The following is a 25,139-nucleotide window of genomic DNA, read 5'->3' as shown; positions in this document are numbered from 1 at the left end:
TTATTTTGTACACTCTCTTATGCTGAATGAGAATGTATTTGTTTAGAAATACAGTAAAAACAGAACTATTGTGAAATTTTATGACCATTTAAAAAAACTGTGTTCTATTATAAAATGTAATTTTATGTTTCACACGGTTCACACGGTTCTTCAGAAATCATTATAATATGGTGATTTGCTGCTCAAGAAACATTTCTTATTGTTATAAATGTTAAGATAGTTGTGTTGCTTAATATTTTTGAGGAAAGCATGATATATTTTTCATGGTTATTTGATGAAAAGAAAGTTCAAAAGAACAGCATTTATTTAAAAAAAAAAAAATCTGTAATAATGTAAAAGTCTTTAATATCATGTTTGAGCAATTTAATGCCTCCTTGCTAAAATTAATAATTTATTAAAAAATATTATTAAAAATTTTTACTGACCCCAAACTTCTGCATGGTATATATTCTAGTGCATTAGTATTCATAGTTTTACTTTCGTTTCTTTCCTTTTGAAAATTATTTTTTTCATAATAGTTTCTTTATGATAATAACTTGCAAAACATGCTCAAAATGCTTAATACTCATACTGACGCAAAACCATGAGAGAGAGGGATGTTTATCCTGGTATGAGTGTCATGGGTGGTTTACAACCAATTAGACAATCAAGTTTGTCAATCAACACAATCACAGAGATTATTGTCTGTAATCACCAGTTCCTCAAAACATCCTGCCTTAAATGAACATATACTCCTACACACATCATCACACACACCTACATGTTCAAGCCAGAGAGTGTATATGAAAATGCATTGTAGAAGAACTGAAATGATGTTTCAATATGACCTTTTTTAGTTTACTTCAGCTGTGTTGTTATTGTTTCTGATTAATCTGAATGTCATAGCATTGTCTAACAGATCAACTGTGCAAATATGAGGAAACGGCATACTTTATATCAGGTGCCATGGGCCAGTATGTGTGGGACCGGTGGGAGTGGCAAGGCGCCAGGCTGCCCTTATCAGCCCCTACGGCCCAGTCACCACTCCCGAGAGACGGTGGGGGGGGGGGAGCGAGGAGTCCCTTTGTTGTTTTCTCTGATCTACGACCGGCCTTTATGGCATGCTCTAGATCACTATCACTGTGGGAAAGACAGAAAGAAGGTCCAGGGAGGGTGTGTGTGTGTGTGTGTGTGTGTGTGTGTGTGTGTGTGTGTGTGTGTGTGTGTTTATATGTGTGATCAACGTAACAACCTCTGCCTTTGACTCTCCGACAACTATTGCAGGGCCTGCCGCTGCTGATATTGCTCATAAAGAAGCTCCCAGCCAGCTGCAGGGATGATAAGAGTGAACTTTGACCTCTCGGTTCACCAGTCACACTAACAACACAGACATCAATGAAGTCATGAGGTATGACGACCCATTATAGGCAATATATGACAGAGGCAGGCGAAACTACATTTAACTTGTCATCTGAACTGTGAACATAATATGATATCAAGTGCAAATAAAATTGCATTGTCACATGATTGAAACTCATGGGATATCATGCCATCAGTGGTGGACAGTAACGAAGTAAATGTAATTCGTTACTGTACTTAAGTAGCTTTTTTGCGTATCTGTACTTTACTGAAGTATTTAAATTTGGGAAGACTTTTACTTTAACTCCACTACATTTCAAAGTCAAATATCTTACTTTTTACTCTACTACATTTTCAAAATCAGTCGTTCCTTTTTATTTATGAGTGGATATGAACTTAACTGGTCAAACGAGCCACCTATCACAGGAGCCTACAACGTGCACGCTTTGTTTTGAACTTGCCTTGGTGATATCTACTAAGCGCGAACCAGAGCCATTAAATATGAGAGTTGCGACCATAGACAGTATAAGAGGTTGCGACACACACGGCTTGTTCAACTTGAACCGGCGCTGCACAGACCGATCAGTTTATGACATCAAAGTATAGAGCGAAATCGCGAGAGCGATTGAAAAGCATACAGAGCCGTCTACTCTCTAATCGCTCTTGCGGTATTTTAATGTCATTCACCGATTGGTCTGTGCAGTGTGCCGTTTCAAGTCGAACAAGCCAACTGTGATCTCACCGCCGCGCGGTCACGTGATTCGTGTAGCTCTCAATAGTTCCAAACAATTTGTGTTGCCAATAATTTTAAGCGGGGCAGAGAGCAGCAGCTATTATTGCAGCAATTATCGGTAAATACTGACGCATAATGAACATTGCTCATTACCTTGACACTAAAATTACTTGCATATAATAGCATTTTTTTTTCCTGAGGAGTAGCAGAAACACTGCATTAATACGTTTTGGTGTTTAATTTTGTAGGGAAATTGGCTGCTCCCATAATGTAGTGTGTATATATATATTCAATGGCATTGTGCAGGTTTATGTGAATGTATCATAACATTAGGATGTTTATAATTATGACCATAGACGCTTGTGAAAAATATGTACAGTAAATACTGTAAATGTATTATACCTTATGGGATCAGTCCCCTTCCGTCCAAAATTAAAGACACAAAAAATGTATTCAATTCAAATATATATATATATAGATATAGATATAGACTAATTAATGTCATTTTATTAATAGATTGATGTTCCAAGAGTGACAGAGTCTTCACGTAGACTGAGTTAAGCAAAAAAAAATTATAATAGGACATTATAGCAATAAAAAATCATAGTACTTGGATACTTAAGTACATTTGAAGGCAAATACTTTTGTACTTTTACTCAAGTGAATGTTTAAAGGCAGCACTTCTACTTTTACTTGAGTAATATTTTACCTTGAGTATCTTTACTTTAACTCAAGTACATGGTATGTGTACTTCGTCCACCACTGCATGCCATTATCAGGGCAGGATTATCATCACTTTTGTAATAATGTTAATAACTTGTGATAATAAAATAAATATTAATTATTTGTTCACTAAATATATTTTAAAGGGGTACTCCACATACAAATGAAAATTATCTCATAATTTCTTCACCCTCATGCTGTCCCAGACTTTCTTTACTGATGAACACAAATGAAGATTTTATAAAAAAATATATAAAAAAACTCATATCTGTGAGATCATATAATTCAAGTGTGAGGGACCTTCAAAGTTGATGCTTAGAAAACCACACAAAGTGAACCTTGATGCTAATCCATATGACCTAATTAATCATTGTCTTCAAATGCTAAACAATAGGTGTGTGTACTTAACTGTCATATGTGGGTTGATGAGTTCACGTTTGATGTAAACTTCCTTTGTGCTTACTCCTCACTTCTCGCACGAATTGCACAATGCGCTTACGTCATGCTTCACAACGTTCTCATGTTTACATCAAGTGTGAACTCATGAACCTGTGAATGACAGTGGACTGGAAGTGATGGTTTATAGTTTTAAATATCAGTATTCTCTCTCTCTCACACACACACACCTGTCGCTTTACTTTAGAAGACATTGATTCATTAACTGGGGTCGTATGGATTACTGTTGTGTTCACTTTTTCACATTTTTGAAGTGTCAATTTAGGAGAACCACTTGAACTTGCAAAGGTGGAGTATTTTTCTAAAAGTCTTTGTTTGTGTTCATCTGAAGAAAAAAATCCTATACATCTAGGATAGCATGAGGGTAAGTAAATGATGAGTAAATAAATGAACTGCTCAAAAAAGGGGATGCTACAAAAAAATTAAATAACACATTCGATTCAATTTCCATATCTCTGTGCGGCTGAAAAATAACCTCACATTTCTTTCTAATAAAATATTGACAATGTCAATTGGTCAAATTACCAAATTATCCATGCAATAAATGAATCCAGTACTCGACCTTTGACCTCTTAGTATCATCAATCTCAAAATTCTCGGTGGCCTGTGGGAAACGAACGTGGGATAATTAGTACCAAATTGATTTAGATTTTTGATTTTGCTTTGCTTTTTAGGAGTTGATAGCCAATGTGCTCAGACAGGGAGGCTGACCGATCTCCTCCCAAACCATAAACATGAGCCGTCTGTGGCCGTGAGGTCATCTGGCAATCTGTAGAAGGTTGGGCTGTTAGCTGAGTCATAAATGAGTTCATGCAGGTGCTGTCAGAGAGTGAGGGTAAATTACCCCTCACTCACATGACCTCAGTACCCCACACACTCAATTAAAGACCTAATGAGTCACCCAGCCAAGCAGGTTAGACATGCAATAAACGAATAAGGCCGCACTGGCACCAGTGATGTCACCTGTATTTGAAAATAAAAGGATAGGGCCACAAAACCGTCAAGGCTCTGGAGACCAAGTATAAGTGAGCTGAACTTTAACCTGCATGGAGTAGCAGGTCTGGAGTCATAGACAGCCTGGGTTGTTGAAGGGTCTATTGTGATGTGACACCTATGCTCATACAGTTGTTCTTGCTGGATTCAGACTTTTAAATGATGCTCAAGGGACCCACGCTGGACAGATGAAAAGAATTTACAATGATGTTTGAGCTGCGATGAGAGGAACGATCAGAAAATAAAATTTGTCATGTCCAAAAGCAATGGAAGGCCAAGACTTTTATAGGTCTTATGTTCCCTGAGCAAAAGTGAACCTCAGATGGAGTGAGAGCATAAATTTGGCACACATGGAATTAAGAAAGAGAAGGTTATTACCCTTTCAAGAGCAAATACTAAAATATCTTCCTGATGTAATAAATTACTGGTTAGATTCCATTTGTTGACATTTTGTAACATGAGCTGACAATGAAAAATCAAGATGCTGTAAAAAGTGTATTCCTCATTAGTTGATGTTAACTAGTGCATTAACTAATGTTGCCCTAAAGAGCCTTAATGTAAAGCATGGTTATTATCGTTAACTAAAACTAAAACCATAAAAAATATTTGTATCCCTTAAAATATAATAAACATTATATGAAATAAAATAAAATATATAAAAAACTCATTTTGTTTTATTTCAGCTGCCAAGGTAATATTTCTCATTTTTGTTTAGTTTAGTTTTGATGAAATAATAAAATAAGTAAAACTAAAAACTAAACCTTAATAAAAACGATGTAGACAATTTTTTTAAACTAATACAACTGAAAAGAAAACAACAACACACAATTAAATAACTAAAACTTTAATTAAAATATGTGAAAAATTAAAATAAAATCTAGTTATAGTAAATATGAACAAAAACTATACCAGTATATCAAGGATACCAAAATAACACTGTTGTAAAGTGTTTCCATTGTGATTACAGTGTGATGATGTGCAACAAAAAGTTTTCAGAAACATTGGTCTGCTCCATTATCATCACATTTTAGCCATCCCTAAATTGACCCTTAACCGAAATTTGTGTTCGTTATGTTACCCCATACAGGAAGTCAGCTTTTATATTTTGAAATTCTCTGTGAGGAAGCAGAAGACATGCAAATATTACAAAATAAGCAGTTGGATCTGCATATGCCAAGTGCTGTTGCTTAAGGCAGAGTATGGAGACCTCCCACCAGCTCAGCCAGTGACAAAGCTGCATGACAATGGCAGGACTGGTCTGTCACTCACCTCCTGGGGCTCCATCAGAATGTATGGTAGGGAGAGGAGCAGGCCTGAGGTGGACACACCCTGACCGCAAACTGCAGACCGGGGCTGTTCTTGCCTGTCAGCTGGGATCTTAGTCAGCATGCTAAGAAGTAACCATGTACTGCCTCATTTTAGAATGGTAGGCTCCTCTTGTGTGACCAAGAATAAGCATAAAAACTGTCACCCGACATTGTAAATGCAGAGTTAACCAGAAATAATGAGCCCCGGGCCTACGCAAGTGTGCAGTAAATCTACAATCTAACTGACAACATCCACTTTAGAGGGTGTTAATGTTTCACACCTTGAGGCCAAGAGCCTGTCATGAAACAGCTTCCTTTTGCAAACACTCACACCCATCTCCCCTGGTGAGTGTTACTCAAGGTTTTTTTGTTTTTTTGGGGCTTTCTCATTTCCCAAAAATAAGGTGGTTGGTTGGTTGGTCGGTCAATCGTTCGCACAGTTTTTCTTCCAGTTTTGATTTCTGGCCAAAAAACCCTGAGACCCAAGTCGTGATTAAAGTCTGCAAATCAGTAGGCTAATGTTCTTTTTCTCTCTCTCTCTCTCTCTCTCAGTAAATCTATCCAAGATGTAGTTATATGGTCGGTTTCAAATTTGGCCTGGTAATGCCTGACATCGGTTGAAAGTAAATCAGAGTCTTATTAGCCTCAAACGACACAATTGTTGACACTTTGAATTGCTCTTTATGGGTATGTATGAAAGAATTACTGTTGTTTCTTGATTTGGAATAATATTATGTATTTGTATATTTTGTAAATTATATTTCAGATATTGTTTTGTACTTTTATTCAGCAAGGACATATTAAATTGATCAAAAGAAAAAGAAAAAAATTCTGAACTAAAGAATCCTGAAAGAAAGTATCACTTTCCACACAAAAATATTAAGCAGCACAACTGTTTTCAACATTGATAATAATAAGAAATGTTTCTTGAGCACCAGCATATTAAAATGATTTCTGAGGATCATGTTACTGTATGTAATAAATGTAATAAATAATATATAAAAAATATATTTAAAAAAATTCCCAATATTACTTTTTACTGTATTGTTAACCAGATAAAATCAGCTTTGGTAAGTTCAAGAAACTTATATCAAAAAAAAAAAAAAAAAAAAGTGAACAGTATTTCAGGTTAAAATAATAGACCATTGGTTTCTGAAAACAAAAGTATAATATCTTTTTGCTGTTAGGTATTTTGTTATGTGGATGGGAATTGTAAAGAATGTCTTGTTCCCTGCAATTCAGATATCATAATGGTAGCCTACTATTAATGGTTATTTTAGTCATTTTATAATTTGAATAAAGGAACATTGCCAAATTATGATATTATTTCAATTATTATAAAAAAATATATAACTTTTTCAATGCTGCATAAATGAAATTCAGTAATCGCCCATAACTGTATTTTAAATATTAATATGGTTACACTTTCAATTAGACATTCCACTAACTATAAGTAACTTTTATGTCAACTAACTCTCATTTGAGTATTAGTAGATTGTATTTGACTATTATACTGTTAGGTTAGGGTTAGGTGTTAGGGTTAGGTGTTAGGGTTAGTAGAATAAGTTGACCAAAATGCATCTTATTACCAGGTGTAAACAGGGCCTATTATTACATGTTGTCATATGAACCACCAGCCAGTAACTACTGGTTTAAGTCTCACATTATGTATTTGTTTCATTTAATTCACATCTACCGCATCCGAACGTCATTTTCTTCCAGTATTTTTGCCCAGTATTTTTGGCTGATCTAGTATTGTTTAATGAAATAAACTTTATTGGCACTTTTCGACTTATAGTATCAGGTTTTGATTTGTTACACACACAAAAAGCAGTAATATCACTGCTTTTTGTTGATGCTAATCAGCCAGTCCAAACATTGCAACAGTCTTGAAGTGGAGCCCATGTAAAAGACCAAAGCAGAGTACACATACAACTGATGAGCAAACACAAACCTAAAGTCAAATCTTGTGACACAAGCTACACAGTCTTCATCAGCAACAAAGACATGTTCCAGTATCATTGTTGGCATGATAGAGAGAAATAGAGAGGTTTGTTGACCGAGGGGATCGAGACAGCAAACAGACAGAGCAGCTTGGACCCTGTCCCACATCTGTTTCACGTGCACTGCCTATTGGGCTGCAAGATTTGAGGGATTGGTCTCTCTCAAGAGGGCTGAAGCCAGCCTTTATCTCCAGCCAACACAATGTGATAAAAGGTTGTAATTAGCAGTACAGCAAACATAAAAACCTGAGCTGAGTGCAGTGAAACATTGGCCATTTGGGATATAACAGGTCTGTGTGTGTGTGTCCCCCATCAGCCTAAAGCTGAAATCACTGAACTAATCCGAAATACAGAGACAAACACACAGATACCCCAGAACAGCGATGGGTGGGTGGGTTTGTAAAGTAACTGCTCTTTGACCTCCCACTCTAATCCTTATGTAGTTTCACAGTATTAAAATGCTAATATCAGAAGCATTTCGTAATAAGTTAGGAAACACCTGCCATGTTGCTCATGATCAATGAGGGGTCTGAACAGCCTGTTTGAGATTTATAAACCATAACTGAAATGTCAACGTAATAAGAGATACATTGTTATAAGAAAACATGATATGCAAATATATTTTACTGTTTCTTTTAGTATAACTGATAGCTAAGTGAAAAGGTTTGAGTGAACAAGTGAAAACACATAGGGCTAACAATGTGTGTCACCAGTGGCAAGACAAACTTTTTAATGTCATAGCTATCTGTATTTTAGGATTTTTGTTTTGTTTTCTTATTTTGTAGGCTTTCTTAAAATGGTAACATTGTTTTTTTTTAAAACAGCTCTATTGTTTGAAGCGAGGTTTGTGGTATAAGGTTATACGTAATTCCAGCCACTGTTTTGCGCTTGAATGAGGATATAGGATTTTTGGATATATAGAGTGGAAAGTGTTACATCCTTATCCTCACATCCTTTTCATAAGCACTGACATGAACATTTTTTTCACTGTATTTTTGGACAGTTAATTAGGAGAATTATTGTTAATTTGTAACGTTAATGGGCTGCTTTAAACAAAATCACAAGAAAATAAACAAGATTTAAAAATATATGCATCACTGCAACCAATTAGGCATATTATAGTTCACAATTCTCTTCAAACATTGCAGGTATTAATACAAATATAAAATAAAAAAAATAGCAATAAAATGTAGGTTTGTTAGTTAAAGATACTTAAGTGCACAAAAATAATGTATGTTTAATAAATATATTTTAATACAAACCTTTCAACCCATTATTTTTTTTAGGATTTGTCTTGCATTTTTTAAATGAGTATATTTACTCATTCATGTGTACTGAAGTGCACTTTCATAATATAGTTGGCCACTTCTTTGTAAAAGTGAGTAAAAGTGCTATTCTGAAATGAGTAAAGTGCTTGAGAGGTCCTTTAGCCCATGGAGGGTCTTTGAGAGCACAGTTTCCCCACTTTCCCCATTGCTTGCCTCTGAAGGTTTCTTGGATAAAGGGGCACCCCCTTTGAAACCAAAATGGAGGGAAAACGTAACAAAGGATCATTTTCTCAATTGCCAGATCGAAAAGTTTCAACTACCACACTACAATAAACGCACACAGAAACATGACTATCCTGGGCTAAATTAGCATTCAGACAATAGCCAGTCCATGTACAGCTCAAGCTTCACACACTTTACAGTCTATCAGGCCAAACCAGAGTAGCACTCGCTTTCCCTAAAGACCCACCTCTTTACATCTCTATGGGGCAACTCATTAGCTAAGTAGAAACTCCTCTTTTCTTATTGCATCTCTGTCTTTTGTGATAATGTCAGCTTTTGTCTCCTTTAAATGATCCTAAACAAGGCCCATTTTCTGGTTAATACATATTTACAGCCATGTAAGGTTTTTGTGGGGATCCTGTAGTTTTATTTCTGAGGGTGTCATTCCCTGAGCAATAAAATCATTAACAAGCTGTTGAGGGGTAATTGTTTAACCATTTTAATTTTGTTTCTGCAGACTTCAATGAGTCTGTAACATTTGAGGAGACAGATGGCCAGACAACACAAGCTAACTTTAGTACCCGACATTAGCCCTCACATTGACTAACGCTGGAGATGAAGCTGAAATAAAAGTAAGACCTAAAATGTGCTATAAAGACTAATGGCACATTAACATGTGAACATGCTTACGATTTGACATCCTAATTAAAAAATTGCAAAAATATATAATACAAAAATGTGCCTTAGATACTTAAGTAAAATTACCATTTGGGAAATAGTAAATTTAAACATATTTTAGTCCAATCTTAGGTAGCAAAAATTGAATTTTTTTGGGTGTAACTAACTAAAATTTCTAAAATTGTAACAAATCCGGTTTGAAATCCAATAAAAATCAGAATTTTTAAATGCACAGCATATGCATTAACATGTAGAAAGTATGCAGTAATGTTTCCAATACACATTTTGTCCGATGCACCTCAGCACCACAGCTAGATGTCATGGTGGACATGAGCATAAGCAAAATGTCTATTTAATTTGTCCCCTCACAAATAACATCTACACTGTCAAAAAAAACCAAACAAAAAAAAACAGATCCGACTTCAAAACAAATCAGGTTTATGTGTGAACTAAGCATGCAGCTGTACAGAAACATTATCATCCACAACCAGTCCCATTAACATCAGCATTTCCCAAAGGATTTCACAACCAGTACCCAGGGCCACATCAGCACGTACAAGCTTGGACACCTGTATTGTTCATGGTCTGATGAAATTGCCTTGTTATCTGTCAGTGTTTCTGTTTTCTAACCCCCCTTCCCTTTACAGTAGACTCTTGGGTGAGGGGTCATCCATTGAATGAGGAGGGCATCTGTGGTGATCCGTGAAAAGGGACGAGGAGAGAACAAAAGATGGAATCCCCTTGGTTACAAAGACAAAGGAGACAGACACAAGGCCCAAAAGATCACCCAAATCATCTCCTGTCAACAATGACAAGTTTCCAAGAACAAGCGAGGATAAGGGGGGATCGGTCTGAGATAAGCTGCGGTCCTGTGCTGAGATTTGAGCATGAGCCACTAATTCCACTCTGCTTAGCACACAATTAATGCCTGTCTCTGCCAGCGTAGCCTTGGTCCAAATGAGTCCAGAGACTTTCAACTTCATTTTAAGTGATCAAACTGTGGGGAATAAGTGCTGAACAGATGTTTCAGATGAACTGGCTCGATTAAGGGCCTAAGAATGACACAAAGCCTCATATATTTTGGTTACACTTTATTTTAAGGTGACGTAGTTATATTATACTTAATCAAATAAGTACTGAGTAATATTACTTAACTATATGTATACTATAGTGTTACAGTTAGGGTTTGGTTTAGGGTTAGTTGTCATTGTGCATCATTTAGTGTTACAACTATAGTAAGTACATGTAGTAACGTCACCTTTAAATAAACTACGTCACCTTTAAATAAAATGTACCTATATTTTCCCTTTAAAGTTTATTTTGCACCACATCATTGTGATTTCATTTTGCATCTTCATATATATATATATATGTGTGTGTGTGTGTGTGTGTGTGTGTGTGCGTGTGTGTGTGTGTGTGTGTGTGTGTGTGTGTGTGTGTGTGTGTGTGTGTGTGTGTGTGTGTGTGTGTGTGTGTGTGTGTGTGTGTGTGTGTGTGTGTGTGTGTGTGTGTGTGTGTGTGTGTGTGTGTGTGTGTGTGTGTGTGTGTGTGTGTGTGTGTGTTTGTGTGTGGATATATACGTGAAGATATATATGACACGCTATAAGTAGTTTAAGTAGTTGTAGCTGGTTTCTAATTACAAATGTTTGTTTCTTGTGTACTTTATGGTAATATTTGTGTAAGTAGTTTAAGCTTACTAATGAGCAGGATGGCAGAGATTTATCAGTGGTGTTCCCAAAGTAGTTAGCGAGTCTATACAATATATGCATGTAGCGTAATGATGTCGCTTTTGTTGAAAATGTTTTGTTGACATGATTTGGATTTCCTGGGTCTAAATCCAGGTATTGGGGAGTAGAGGAAATTCTTTCTCACAAAACAGGGACAATATAGCTACCCATGCTGAAAACGATGCCCCTGCTGACTTTTACATGACAGTCAATGTAGCAAGAAGCTAATGCCCCAATAGGCTTAGCAAGTAACAAAAGTATCCAGCCTCTGAGAGAGTCAGCCAATATTCTTGGGCCTATTAAAGCACCTGCCGGTTGCCCCGGTGGTTCAGGAACTCCTCTCTTCCGATGGACAACTCAGGGGTCTAGATTAGGCGCCTGCAGCGCAGACATCCTCCAGGCTTCCTTCTCTTAAAAGCCACCCCACAGGATATCATGTCCTATATCCACAACCCTAGAGCTATGCTCAAACCCTAAGAAGATCTGTCCCTCCCCCATTATTCTCACTCTTTGGCATTTCTCGTGGGTGCTCAAAACCAAATTCGTTCTCTTAAGTTGACTCGTAACTCGTAAATAAATAAAAAAATCATTATTTACTCGCCCTCATTTTTCAAACCCATTTTTCCCAAAAGTCAGGTTTGGAAAAAGGTTATCAGGGAATGACTAAAACAATGGTTTGGCCTCTTGTCTTTAAGATTGTGACTAGCAGTTCAGTGGCTTATGAGTTGTATTCCACAGCAAATCAATTGGCTACTGGGGTCCAGAGATAAGGTAGTAGTAGTTTGTGCCGGCCAACGCACATAACCCTGCTTCCATCAATCTTTGTCCCCTGACTCTCTCACAAGGAATCACTGGTTGATCCTCTATCAACAAACAAAGACAACAGATGCTGTTATCAACTATTCAGATCTCCATATTATCTTTGAACACATCTGATTTTTACAGCCACAGAATGTAAGCACTCTAATTGGAGTATTCAAATATGTAGGCCTATGTATGTATGTATGTATGTATTCACTTAAAGGACAACACAATTACATATATATGTATATTAAAAAATATTAATATTAATACTATAACACATATATAATACATTTATGTTATTTAATATTATTGTATGCTGTATTATTTATTTATTATTGATAAGAGTTTCTATACAAACGGGTCTCTCTGACTGTGAAGTGTTCAGTACAAAGAACATTAAGATGTTAAAATGCGACCCTGGACCACAAAACCAGTCACATGGGTCAATTTTCTGAAATTGAGATTTATACATCACATGAAATCTGAATAAATAAGCTTTCCATTGATGTATGGTTTGTTCGGATAGGAGAATATTTGGCCGAGATACAATTACTTGAAAATCTGAAATCTGAGGGTGCAAAAAAATCAAAACATTGAGAAAATCGCCTTTAAAGTTGTCCATTTATGTTCGCAAGTGTGCTGCATTCACTCACAAAAATAAATGTTTTATATATTTACGGTTGGAAATTTACAAAATGTCTTCATGGAAAATGATCTTTACTTAATATCCTAATGATTTTGGGCATAAAAGAAAAATAGATCATTTTGACCCATACAATGTTTTGTTGGCTATTGCCACAAATATACCCGTGCTTGACTGGTTTTGTGATCCAGGGTCACAAATAACCAATATGATTCTTGAAAATTATGAGAAACTGGAGTAATTCAATCTATGGGAAACAAAATGTACACAATCAAGATGCAGGTTATATGTTGTGTTTGTTAAACAAGCACGCAGAAAATTACTTAATGAATGTTAAACCTTGGATTAATTGTTCCCCAATGTATTCACTCAGGTGTTTGCATTTGTATTTGACCACATAATGGGTGATTATGATGCCATGGCAGGGGTTCTTCAGGTTGGTTTAGAGGGAAACACCTGCAATGATGACATACACACACCTCAGGGCTAAGAGGTAGGGGGCGAACTGTATGGTTCCAGGTTCCTGTTGGGCTATTCACAAATAGAGTAAGTTAGTAATTATGCTGCCAAACTCTAAAAGCTTTTAACAACACTTAACACTGCAGCTCATGAGTGAGGAGCAAGACAGAATTGACCATTGAGTAGAGTGGACAAATAAAGCACAGATGGATTGTCTTTAGCTATCCTACTGTGAGAGAAAATCAGGATTTGGAATCTTTAGGAAAACATCTCACTATTTCCTCTCCAACTTCACACCTAGAAGCTATTAAGAGAGTAATCTCCTCTTCCTTTACTATTTTATTTTTATCGCAGATAAGATGCTTCTGATTTGGTGGAGCAGAAACTGCCAAGAAAAAGGACATGTGCGCTCGGATACAAAAGAAGGGATCATTGTGGCCTTTAAGGTTAGAAAATCCCTCTACACAATCACCAAAAATGAAACAGCAATGTGGACCATGACAAAAAACAAAAGAGCATCAATAGTTTGATACAAAACCATCTCTTTTTGCCATGCTTTGGTCAGTGGGTCGACCAGTGGAACGGTCAGCGTAGCAAATCCACAGCTCTCCATCATCCTGAAAGCTGTGTCCAATCGCATTCATCCAAAGCAGCAGGTAGCCCACATGCTACAGCCACTGCGCTGACCATCTCCTCCCATTGGCCGAGGATCTCTGACCAGTTCATGGGTCACTGGCCTGGCCAGACACAAGCGATGCTCATGACAAATGTGGTTTGGGGTGGCTAGCGAAGTGATTAATGGCTGTTCAGATTACAGGCCGTACCACACTACAACACACCCGCTGGGCATCAAACTCAAACAGCAAGGCCTTTGTCAGATGCCATTCTCCCTGTTCCCCATGCCCAATGTGCTATTGCCAACCTGCATTGTGACATTCTCTTTCAAGTTTGCATGCCTGAAGTCGCTGTTTTGGTAGATGAAATACGGCAGACATTTTCAGATGGCCTTTGTGGATTGTTCTCACATGTGGCATGCTAAAGCTTGAGGCTTTCAGATCATCTTTGATGTTTGAAAATCACACTTTCATTAGTTGTGTACCATCTCTCCAAAAGCGAAATTAAGAAATGGCATTGTCACTCCTCCCTCTGATAGTAGTTAATCTAATGCCAAACCAGTTAAGTGAAGCCATGGCATTTTTCCTCATTGGAAGAAGTCGACAGACATATTTTCATTGACCTTTTGTTCTTGTTAAGGGATTATGAACAGATGGGCTTTTTCTTAATTTTTTTATGCTGGATGTAGATGTTAAATCTACACGCAAACAACAAAGCAAACCTTTATTAAATTATCTCACATGAAAAACTCATTTTAAAACCCTTCGCCATTGCTCACGCAATTCATGAGACTCTAATGAGTCATTTTAGCTGCATGCATCGCTGAAAATAAGATCGATGGCGTTTTTTGGAGCAATCTTAGCAACCAAGACAGTTGTGTTTTATATTATTCCACATGAATATTAATACATTAAATAGATAGGAATTTAGTGAGTCACAGTATTGAATTGTGCAACCTATTCAAGGCTGAATCAAAGGCGCAGCGATGTTTCTTAGCTTGCTGAAAAGCCCCAGCAGCTGCCAGCGTGTGTGGGTGGACTGTTTGTCTGCATCGGACCAGGGAGACGGGTCTGGAAAGCTCCTCACCCTTTCAGCTAATTGGCCGTGGGCTGGGCCTGAAATTTATTGGCATTTGCGTGATAAACTGCCGGCATTGTATCCTTTTCCTATTGTGTGTAGCAGGAAATAATAGCCCTCCTCACCAGATATAGAGCCTGTTCTGGTCAAAGGACATAGAAAGGCAGCATGGGTCCTGAGGTGACTGACCTGCACTGTGGGACGGTGGTATCCTCCTTGGCCATATCCCGCTGCTGGAAATTAGTCGCCAACATGCCTCTCTTTCTGCTGGTGTCAGGCGTGGGCCCCTGATGAGAGATTTGTTGATATGATAACTTGATTAGACTGGTTTATTTTAGGGTACGGTGGCTGCAGAGCACATGGTGGTGACTCTCCACGTACCCTTTAAACCTCCTTTCTGAACCATTAAGTTAAATTTGACCTTTAACCCCTAGGGGCTTTATATCTTACATTTAGACTGGTAGTCAAAATCAGCCTTAAAGTGCTCAAATAAGATTCGTTATGACACAATTACCAAAGTTGAGGCTGGTTTATGATCTAAGTTAAGGGTAAACTTAAAAGCCCTATTTTAAGCCGCTTAAAGGCATGTAGCGGAGAGGGTTTGTAAAAGTTTCACGGAAAGTTTGACAATTAACGTCCACAACACCTAGACATGGTAATGAGCTTAATGAAACTCTTCATACTGACAGCCTGTTTTTAGAGTCTAAGGGCCTAATTAATGGTAGCGCAAAATGGCTTAATTAATTTGGATCCTTCAAAGGCAGTTTCATATTAGTTTAAAGTAGTACTGATCCCAGGTAGCGGAAGTGGTATTATTTACTAATTCACCGTGAATGGTTTAGTGAGTTCAGTTCTCTATGGTGATCCGTTTTTTTTCTAGTGTTAGGAGTGAGTTGCATTCTACACTAAACTACTCATTAAAGTAGAGTATCAGGATGGATTTATATCAAAAGACTAGATCCTACTTGAAATGCACCAGTGCATTTAGACGGTTATTGCAGGGTCAATCGCAATTCACTTGGGCATTAATTACAGAGCAGGGAAGCTTTTAACACGTCTCTCACTTTCTCATGCAATCAAACTATCATAAATGAGCAAGTCATCAATCTCACATTAACTGAACTGCAGTGTGTGAAAACAACTATTATTATATAGTAAATATCTAAATAGTTGTTCATCAATATAGTTGATCAAACAATTAAGATATCGAATGTGATCCCTCCTCCGAATTCTTGCAATAACTGGTTTTGTCAATGATATTCAGTATTTCTGATTTGTGAATCATAAAGACCCTTGCTTCAATTGTATTATTATTGCAACAATGTTGTTCCAAATTGTGTTAAATAATTGCAACTAAACCCTCAAGAACCTTATATATAATGTAATCGGTAGCCTACACTTTTCTTTCCATGCTCCACTTTCCCATTCTATAAGTAACTTAGCAACTACATGTCAACGAACACTCATTAGAGTATTATTAGACTTTATTACATGGCTTGGTTGAATTCTAATGTACTATAGAATGCGGTCTGTTATTTCTTGATAACAGACCGCTGCTAATTATAACACACCGTTGCCATGAAAAACAGAGCGGGACGCAGGATTCTAGCCGTAGAGATGGAACGGACTATTTTCTTTAGCGGAAGCAATACAATCGTTTTTAAATCAATAAACTCCTTTTTAAATAAATGTTTTGTGTCAAATTATTGATTTATTTGGTAGGTAGCCATGTAATAAGCGGGATAATGTAGAGCGAGGCGGTTGTTATAGCGAATACAACCCCTTCAGGCCCTGATCAGCCTGTCGGGGTTATATTCGCTAAAACAATCGCCTCGCTCTACATTATCCCTTAGGTATTAGACTGTTAGACTGTTATTGTAGGTTAGGGTTAGGTGTTAGAGTTCGGCTTAGTAGAATAAGTTGACATAAGTTGAGTTGTAGTTTCAAAGTTACTTATAGTGAGTGTAATGTCTGTTGTGGGACCATCAAAATAAAGTTTTAATAAAGATATTAAGCAGATGGTCTACTAATACTCTAATGAGAGTTAGTTGACATATAGTTAAATACTATCATTCAGTGTGTACTTTCTGTGCACTAGTGTTATGAAACAAAATTAGTCTCTTCGTTTGAGCTGGTTGGTTTGTCTAACCAATGGAAGACGAGGCGAGGGTTTGAAACTTGTTTGAAAACAGTCATTATGTTAGTTCTGTTGGGTGCCACTATGGGCGCAGAAATTAACCACTAGTTATTTCATTCTCAGGTTTGTATTCCACTTTAAGAGCCAAACAAAGTGGTCTGTCATTCCTTCAGAACTTTCCTCTGACCTGCACTTTCATCCAAACTATCTGTAATGTCTGTCATGTATCTTCTAGCACACACAGTGCATGAGGCCATGTTCCAGCTGTCACAACACACACACATGCTAAACCGACCCCACGGCCTCTCACTGTCCTGACTCGAACATATGCCAAAACTCAGCAGCTCCAGACAGGATGTAGCACATGTCCATCATATTACATTCACATTTTCCCATGACCCATGGGTGGTAGTAGATAAACAGCTGCCCTGTACAAGAGACCCAGCTTCTGCATACTGATATTTTACACTTGTGTGCCACACGGGCTGCAGGTGGGAATGTCTGAACTGAAGGAGACTAAAAGACACTGTTGTTTTTCCCAAAGTGAGTTGAATAGGGGGAGGTATTCAATGAGCCAAGTGTTGTACGGTCTCCCTGGTTCAGGGGAAAGCAGCGGGCTGGTTGAGGTATCCTGTTTAAAGACTTAAAGATATGAGCAAGATCACGCAAGGAGCACAGTTTAACAGCAGGGACCTTTTCAGCTCTATTAGAGATGCTAGATTTTCAGGTGACTGATTTAACGTAGCACAACAGCAGAATGGTCTTTCAATTTTAAATGTAAAAATGGTAAAAATGTATTGCTTTTACTGTAGCAATTGAATGCATGCACTCCTTTGCTGGGCTGGTCAAGCTGAGTGTCTGAGTTAGGGTTTTACCATTTAGATTTGGGCTACTTTTAAACTACTGGTTAAGGGTTTGAAAATTCCTAAATTAGTTCTGTTTTTTTACATGTTCATTAATTTACCCAGTTTATATCATACCATACTAAAATAGACTTTTAGTATTTTGGAGTTATTTCTTATCTTATTTGCGCTATATTTTCTACAGTTTATTCTGACACGCATGCTTCTTATTTGTGACCCTGGACCACAAAACCAGTCTTATGGGTAATTTTTTTATTTTTTTTATTGAGGTTTATACATCATCTGAAAGCTGAATACATAATATTTCCACTGGTGTATGGTTTGTTAGGATAGGACAATATTTGGCCGAGATACAACTATTTGAAAATCTGGAATCTGAGGGTGCAAAAAAATCGAAATATTGAGAAAATCTCCTTTAAAGTTGTTCATTTATGTTGGCGATTGTGCTGCATTCACTCACAAAAATAAATGTTTTATATATTTAAGGTGGGAAATTTACAAAATATCTTCATGGAACATGATCTTTACTTAATATCCTAATGATTTTTGGTATAAAAGAAAAATCTATAATTTTGACCCATACAATGTTTTGTTGGCTATTGCCACAAATATAGCCGTGCGACTTAAGACTGGTTTTGTGATCCAGGGTCACATTTTGGCTGTAGTTTACATTAGTTGCCAATACATTTCCCATGTTAAATAATGGGAAAATATATAGATATATTTGGTTTTTAAAAAATGTGTCACTGCTCCTGGTCTGTTAATGTACAATGTTCACAATGTGGATGGCCTATGTTACTCAGTATATATCTGTGGCTTTATATTGTGTACTGAACATGGTAATAAGTTTCGTTTGCAAAGAGACAGCGTAAAAAAACCCACTTTGCACTCGTGAGTAATGGAATTGCAGGTTGTGTCAGTAAATGATACAAAGAGTATGTTTTCGAAACACATACATTTTTCATTATAGCACATGCTCTAAAAAAATATGTGGACACTATTAACTTAGGACTGTAAAAATCTAAGTGATATTAGGTATTTGCAGGTAAAGGGGAAAGTTTAAGATGAATACTTATCCCAAGTTTTATAATAAACAAGACTGCCATAACTAAACAGTCCATGAGAAATTAGACCTCTACCTTTGTGAACCGCTGCCTAAACGCAACAAACACAGCAGCAAAACATCCTTTCAGTCAGTCATCGAACAAAAAGAATGATCTCAGACTGAAACTATATTGACAAATCTTCAAATAAAATAAATTATTTGCTCTAGGAGAAGAAAAAGAGTTTAAAAATACAGTACTGGCCTGTAATACTTCTAATGTGGTCATGAAAAGGCAACACATATTAAATCTATTGAATTAGATATATTTGAACCATTACACAGTTTCAAATGGTAAATTGACTTGAACACAGTGGTCCATTTTCAAACGAATGGTATTCCCCCAGTGAGACAAATTAATAAAGCCATATTGAGACATTTTACAGCAAAGCTGTAATATATTTAGCTGTCCATATCATTTATCAAAGCGTTTTTAGAAGTGGGCATGGAGAAGCCTAATGTTCACATGGAAGTCATAATGCTGCCAAGTAGGCAAATAGAAAACAGCCACTGACAGAGTTCTTGTTCCAGTAGCCCTCCAGGGGCTTAAAACATTTTAAAAACTACAAAATTTTCAATACAGATTGAATTATATAATTTTGATAAGATATTTATTGCTGGCACCACATGTTTGTGGATCACCACAAGGTGGATTTACTTATTTAAAAGCATGTAGATATGAAAATCCTGTCGAAATCCTTTCAAGCACCAAGCGAAATATGTGTTGATGCGAAAATGGGAAACAGCACGATGTGAAATGCCACCCGAGTCTTCAGTCGAACTATTTTGGTGGCATGATCAAATAGGTTCTATGCATGCAAGAAATATGAGTATGATCATGAAAAATAAACACCAGGCATGAATTATTGCTTTATAATTATTCCGCACCACATTTCTGTTGGAGGATACCTCCAGATGAGAGGTTAGACATGTAGGGACTTGCCTGGATGTGGACACATGTCCTCTAATGTCCAAGAAGACCCCCTCTAAGCAGCTGAGCTAAACACAAACAGTCAGGATAGCCCTCATGCTGTCGAAACCCAAATGATGGGGAGGTCAAACAAGACAGGGCTGGGTGAAATTAGGGGACTTTCCGAGGGGCTGGATAAGCATTTAGGGTGGAGATGAGAGTATACAGTTCCCCAGCATGACGTGTAGAGGGACTCTACAGGTAGCTTTAGGCAGATCGCCAAACAAAGCCAAAGAAGGGGAGTGACAAATACTAATGTGGGCATCTGGCTTGCCTGCCCCCTTTCCAGAACAATATAAAAAGATGTCAATGTCAATTTCACGCCAGTTGCAATGTTTTTTTTCAAGTGAACGTCAGATGCATAGGCTTAAAGTAATTCATTGATTCACAAAATCCATTGACGACTTACTCCATAGATTATTATTTAAATAGATGAGGCGTACCAACTGTCCCAGTGCTGTAGATACCCGTGAATGAAATGTAGCTGACACAGCCATTGTGTAAGTGTTTATCACTGTGTGATGGACAGCTGTCCCTCCCAGTAGACCTCTGATAGCGGCACCTGCTTTGTGGCAAGAGGTTAGTGACATGTGTACCCTTTTGTGCTCCTACCCAGGAAAGTCTATCCATGAGTGTGCTCTTCTGATGAGATCAGCAGGAGGAGGGAGTGACGCTTCTGCTGATCTGTGTGCCAAGAGGGACAGAGGTGTCTGGTCAGATGAAAAGTACGCACATTTTAAAACTAAGTAAGGAAAATATGTTAAATAAGGAAATACTCTAAGATTATGGACTATATCCATGTCACTAATCATATTAGAAAAAATTTGCTGGATAATATGATGTTTTACACAAGTAAACTTGTGGAGTGCAGCCCAAGTGCTGTTATCATTAAAACAATTAAGCTGTTTTATAATTATATAAATGTACAATATCTTGTATCTGTATGATTTAGTGTTAATGTATTAATGAAATTTGAAATAATAAAAGTTCGTCATACCTGTTATTTTATCCATTGTTTAATGATTCTATAAAGTACTTTGAGATATACAATGATTTGCCATTGAGTGTGTTTACAAAATGCTAATATAAAATGATATTACATATATATATATATATATATATATATATATATATATATATATATATATATATATATATATATATATATATATAGCTTAATAAAAAAAATCTGAAAAAGCAAGATTTTTCGTTGTTGTTGTTGTTGTTATTATCATGTTCTTTTCTCTCATTAGAACATTTAAACAATAAAAAACAAACACTTCAGATGTTCATATGACCATCCACTAGGGGTGTGCAGCAGAGCCGATATCTGCAGCAATCTCAAAATTATTTGTATTTGGATAAAACCGCAAGTCAATCGAGAAGTTTTTTAATTAAATTTTTTTTATTTTTTTTTACTTAACAAATATGGCCTATAAATCATACAATTATTTTATTATAATTATAAAAATTTTAAATATCTTCCAATTAAAATAATAATACTAAATGTTTTAAAAAAGGACAAAAACTATTTCGCAGAGAGACATATCGTGCATCATATCATATAAAAACATTTAAATATGACATATGAAACAGAAGAAAATGTTTGTGATTTAGTATCTTAGTTGATATTACTCTTGGCAAGCTATGATTTTTGAGAGGCGCACAGAGACGGCAATGTGGCTATTTAATTTGCGATCGCGCTTTTCTCATTTCATTCATAGAGTTTACATTCACCTACTTCACTCACTCATTATTGCGTAGTGATTTTAAAGGTTTATGCAGCTATGATATCGTGATATCCCCTGGCTCACCTGTTATCCACAGAAATTTGATCCGCAGAAACCTATTATTTGATAGAATTAGTTTTTTATTTTGAAGCCATTTTCTGTGCCTTTCTGAATAAAGTATTCGGCTTTGGGCACATCCCTACCATACACAAATATAATCGGTGTAAGATCAGAGGTAAGTCTCACCTGCCCGCTTTATAACCCTCAATAGATGAAGTGTAGCTCCAAGGATGGGAGTTCACCAATAATAGTGAGTAATTGCCAGTTGGAGGTAAAAGAACGACGGCACTGCTGTCAATATAATCTCTTCAAAGGCCTCAAAATTGAAATGAGTGTCTATGCATGCAATTACTCCATGATACGAGATCAAGAGATTGTGGTTAAACAACCAGTGGCTGGGCTGGTTATATCTTTACTTAAACACCTGAAAATTGTAGACAGCTAATTTGGTCCATCATTAGCATGCTAGATTATGGTCTTTAAATAATAATACTCATGCTAAATTGCAAAAGCAACACAGCACAGCAATCCATCCTGTAGCTCAAACAGTAGCACATAAGGCTATAGTAATACCAAAGTCATGGGTTGTCATGGGTTTAATCCCATTGGAACCCAGAAGATAATTAAAGTATATGTCTTCAATGCATGATACATTACATTTGGGTAAAAGTGTTTGGGAAAATGTGAGAACATTATCATTGCTTCATAAATTGCTTCATTGTCTCATCTACACAAGAAACCACTGATCAGCACCAGCATGTTAAAACAAGAAGACCAGGATGTTTCTTGATCTCCAATGGTGCAAACTGACAATGGAAAAAAAGTAACAATGAGCAATCCCTTCTTGATTTCTGAACTCATTTCTACTAGAAATGCAGCTGTTTAAATAGTTACTCACACTTTTGCAATTCATACTTCCCGGTGCGAATTTAAAAAGGGCTGAGTCAAGACACTCTGGAGCAGATCCTGACAGGAATTATTTGGGTTAGTGTTAACAAAATAAATGGCAGTATGGCAGCTGGAGAGAGCTCCCCCCAGACCACAGCCATCTCCCTCCTTTTAAACCCTTGAGATTATGGGATGGGTACCGCAAAGCTTGCTGGAGCACGGCTGCATATTGTCAGACTGGGGCCTTTCCCACGTTTAAGCTCTGAATCAACTGACACAGTCTAGGGTGTTGAAATGAACCGTTACCTCCTCCCATCTCTCCCACTCTGCGTGTAGAGCAGTTTAACAGCTTTACAGAGGAGTGTATGTTATCTTGGGCAGTGTGCAGTACTGGGTCATTTCTGATAACCAACATAGCCAAATTTTGCAGCGGTATTTTGAGTTAACACCCGGAATGTAAGTTAAGATGATTCACAATGATAAAGCATTTCTTGTTAAAGTTTAAAGTTGTCTTATCAGTTCTTTTTCTATTCTTAAATGCTGTTTTAGAAATCTTTCGTTTGTTCCATTTGCCTGTTTTATCATTTTATCTCTTTCCCCTTGCATCTGCTTCCCCAAATTGGACAGATGGGGAGAGGAGGGATCCTGGGCAGGTAGGCATCTCCAGAATGCGGGGGCGGCTTGGGATAACTCAGTGGGGGCTGAATGACGCATAACTGCCTCCCACCCACACCCACGGAGAAAGACCGGATGGGGTCATTGTCCCCACACTTTTAGGGTCCCCTCCCCTCTTCTCTAGGACCCAACCCACTCTGCTGAGTGGGCGAATCCTGGGGGTCTAACGCCTACACACACCTGCATATTGAGTGGGACACACAAATGTTCAATGCAAAAATTCCCATCATTGTTTTTGGGGTAGAATCCCCAAAGGTAGTACAATACCCTGAGCATAACAAAAACTCCAAGACAGATGTTGAATCTGCTATTGCAAATAAGCGTCAAAGACCCTTTCAGCCAAAGACTCTGCTTGTTAAAAAGAAAAATGTTGAAACACTAACATAATTGACAACACAGTCTCATGATTTTGTCCATTCATCAACTAAATGGATGTTTACTATGCAGCTTAAAGGACCCATCTGTCTGAGTTATGTACTGTCTTCTATTAGCTTGCTAACTCAAAGTGATTGTTACATAGATTAGGTATCATGAAAGCAACATGAATAATATCTACATATGATTTTAACTGGTAATGGATAGATTGGAAGATGCCACCTGGAAAAGAGACACAATTTTGGTCATAACTTTATTACAAAACAATTTTACAAAACACTTATCCTATGTAGAGTCCTAATCTGGAGCCTATTCCAGAGTCTCAGGCTGTAGGCAGGGAAACAACTTGGAAGAATGGCCAGTCTATCACAGAAACAACACACACTTACACATTCATACTGCCACTCACATGTATGTGCCGCCTTTGGATTGTGGGGGAAACCAGAGCACCAAAAGGAAACCCATGCCAATACAGGGAAAACACAGAAAAGCCTCCTGAGTCAGATAGGATTCAAACTGGGTGCCTTATTTCTGTGAGGAAACAGTGCTACCCAATGAGTCACCATGACACCCTTTTGAGTAACTAAATTTTGGAAAAGAAAATTCCTGAAAATGTACTTAATGTAACTTGCTCTTAAAAATGTGCAACTTGAATGCACTTTAAGTTGCTTTGGGCAATGTGTAAATGCCAAATGTATAAATGTAACTTGCACCCAGGCCACCAAACAGATTTGGTAGAAACAGCAACTAGATCTGACACCTTTGGATAACACACCACTCATATCTCCATCTCTGCGAGTTACCAGAACCCCATGTTAAAAATAAATAAAAATAATGCTACACACACAGGACAATATATATATGCAGTGCAGTGTGTCTCACTAGTTGTCCAGTGAATTTCCATTCACTAAGCATCAACTAACCATTAACTTCAACATTAAGAGACTGCCTTAAACGCAAGAGTCCTCTGTTTGTCATAAGATGAGTTTCATGAACATGTACAGTATGATTACAGTAGGTGAAGAAAAATAAGCAGGCTTTAAATCTTGCTGCAAATGGCCTGTCAACACTACAGAGCTTTTGAATGCAGGTCCAAAATTACAGCTGCCCCACAAGCAAGCAATTACTGAGCTGCTAGCAAGGCGATGTGCACCGTGGTGTGTGGTATGTGACCAGTGTGCAGAGCTTGCTAAGAGGCTTCTCGTAATTTCCGCAACTACATTTTCCTAAGCATTGCTCTATTCCCAAATCCCACTCCTGCATAATTACATGAAATGTAATGATTGTGCTGAT

General features: G+C 37.3%; 1 long non-coding RNA gene across 1 annotated transcript in view; it reads right to left on the bottom strand.

The window, feature by feature from the left end:
* Positions 1-23,038, bottom strand: part of LOC309474795 — a 51,697-nt gene extending 28,659 nt beyond the window's left edge. Inside the window, exons 1-2 of the long non-coding RNA XR_014197420.1 lie at positions 22,807-23,038; positions 15,236-15,333 (exon numbers count right to left, since the gene is read on the bottom strand). This is a non-coding gene — a long non-coding RNA (uncharacterized lncRNA). The remainder of the gene's footprint in view (positions 1-15,235; positions 15,334-22,806) is intronic.
* Between the last annotated feature and the right edge of the window lie 2,101 nt (positions 23,039-25,139).

Source organism: Leuciscus leuciscus (assembly GCF_965113295.1).
Source record: "Leuciscus leuciscus genome assembly, chromosome: 14".
NCBI lineage: Eukaryota > Metazoa > Chordata > Actinopteri > Cypriniformes > Leuciscidae > Leuciscus > Leuciscus leuciscus.
This window is presented reverse-complemented; position numbering and strand designations above follow the sequence as displayed.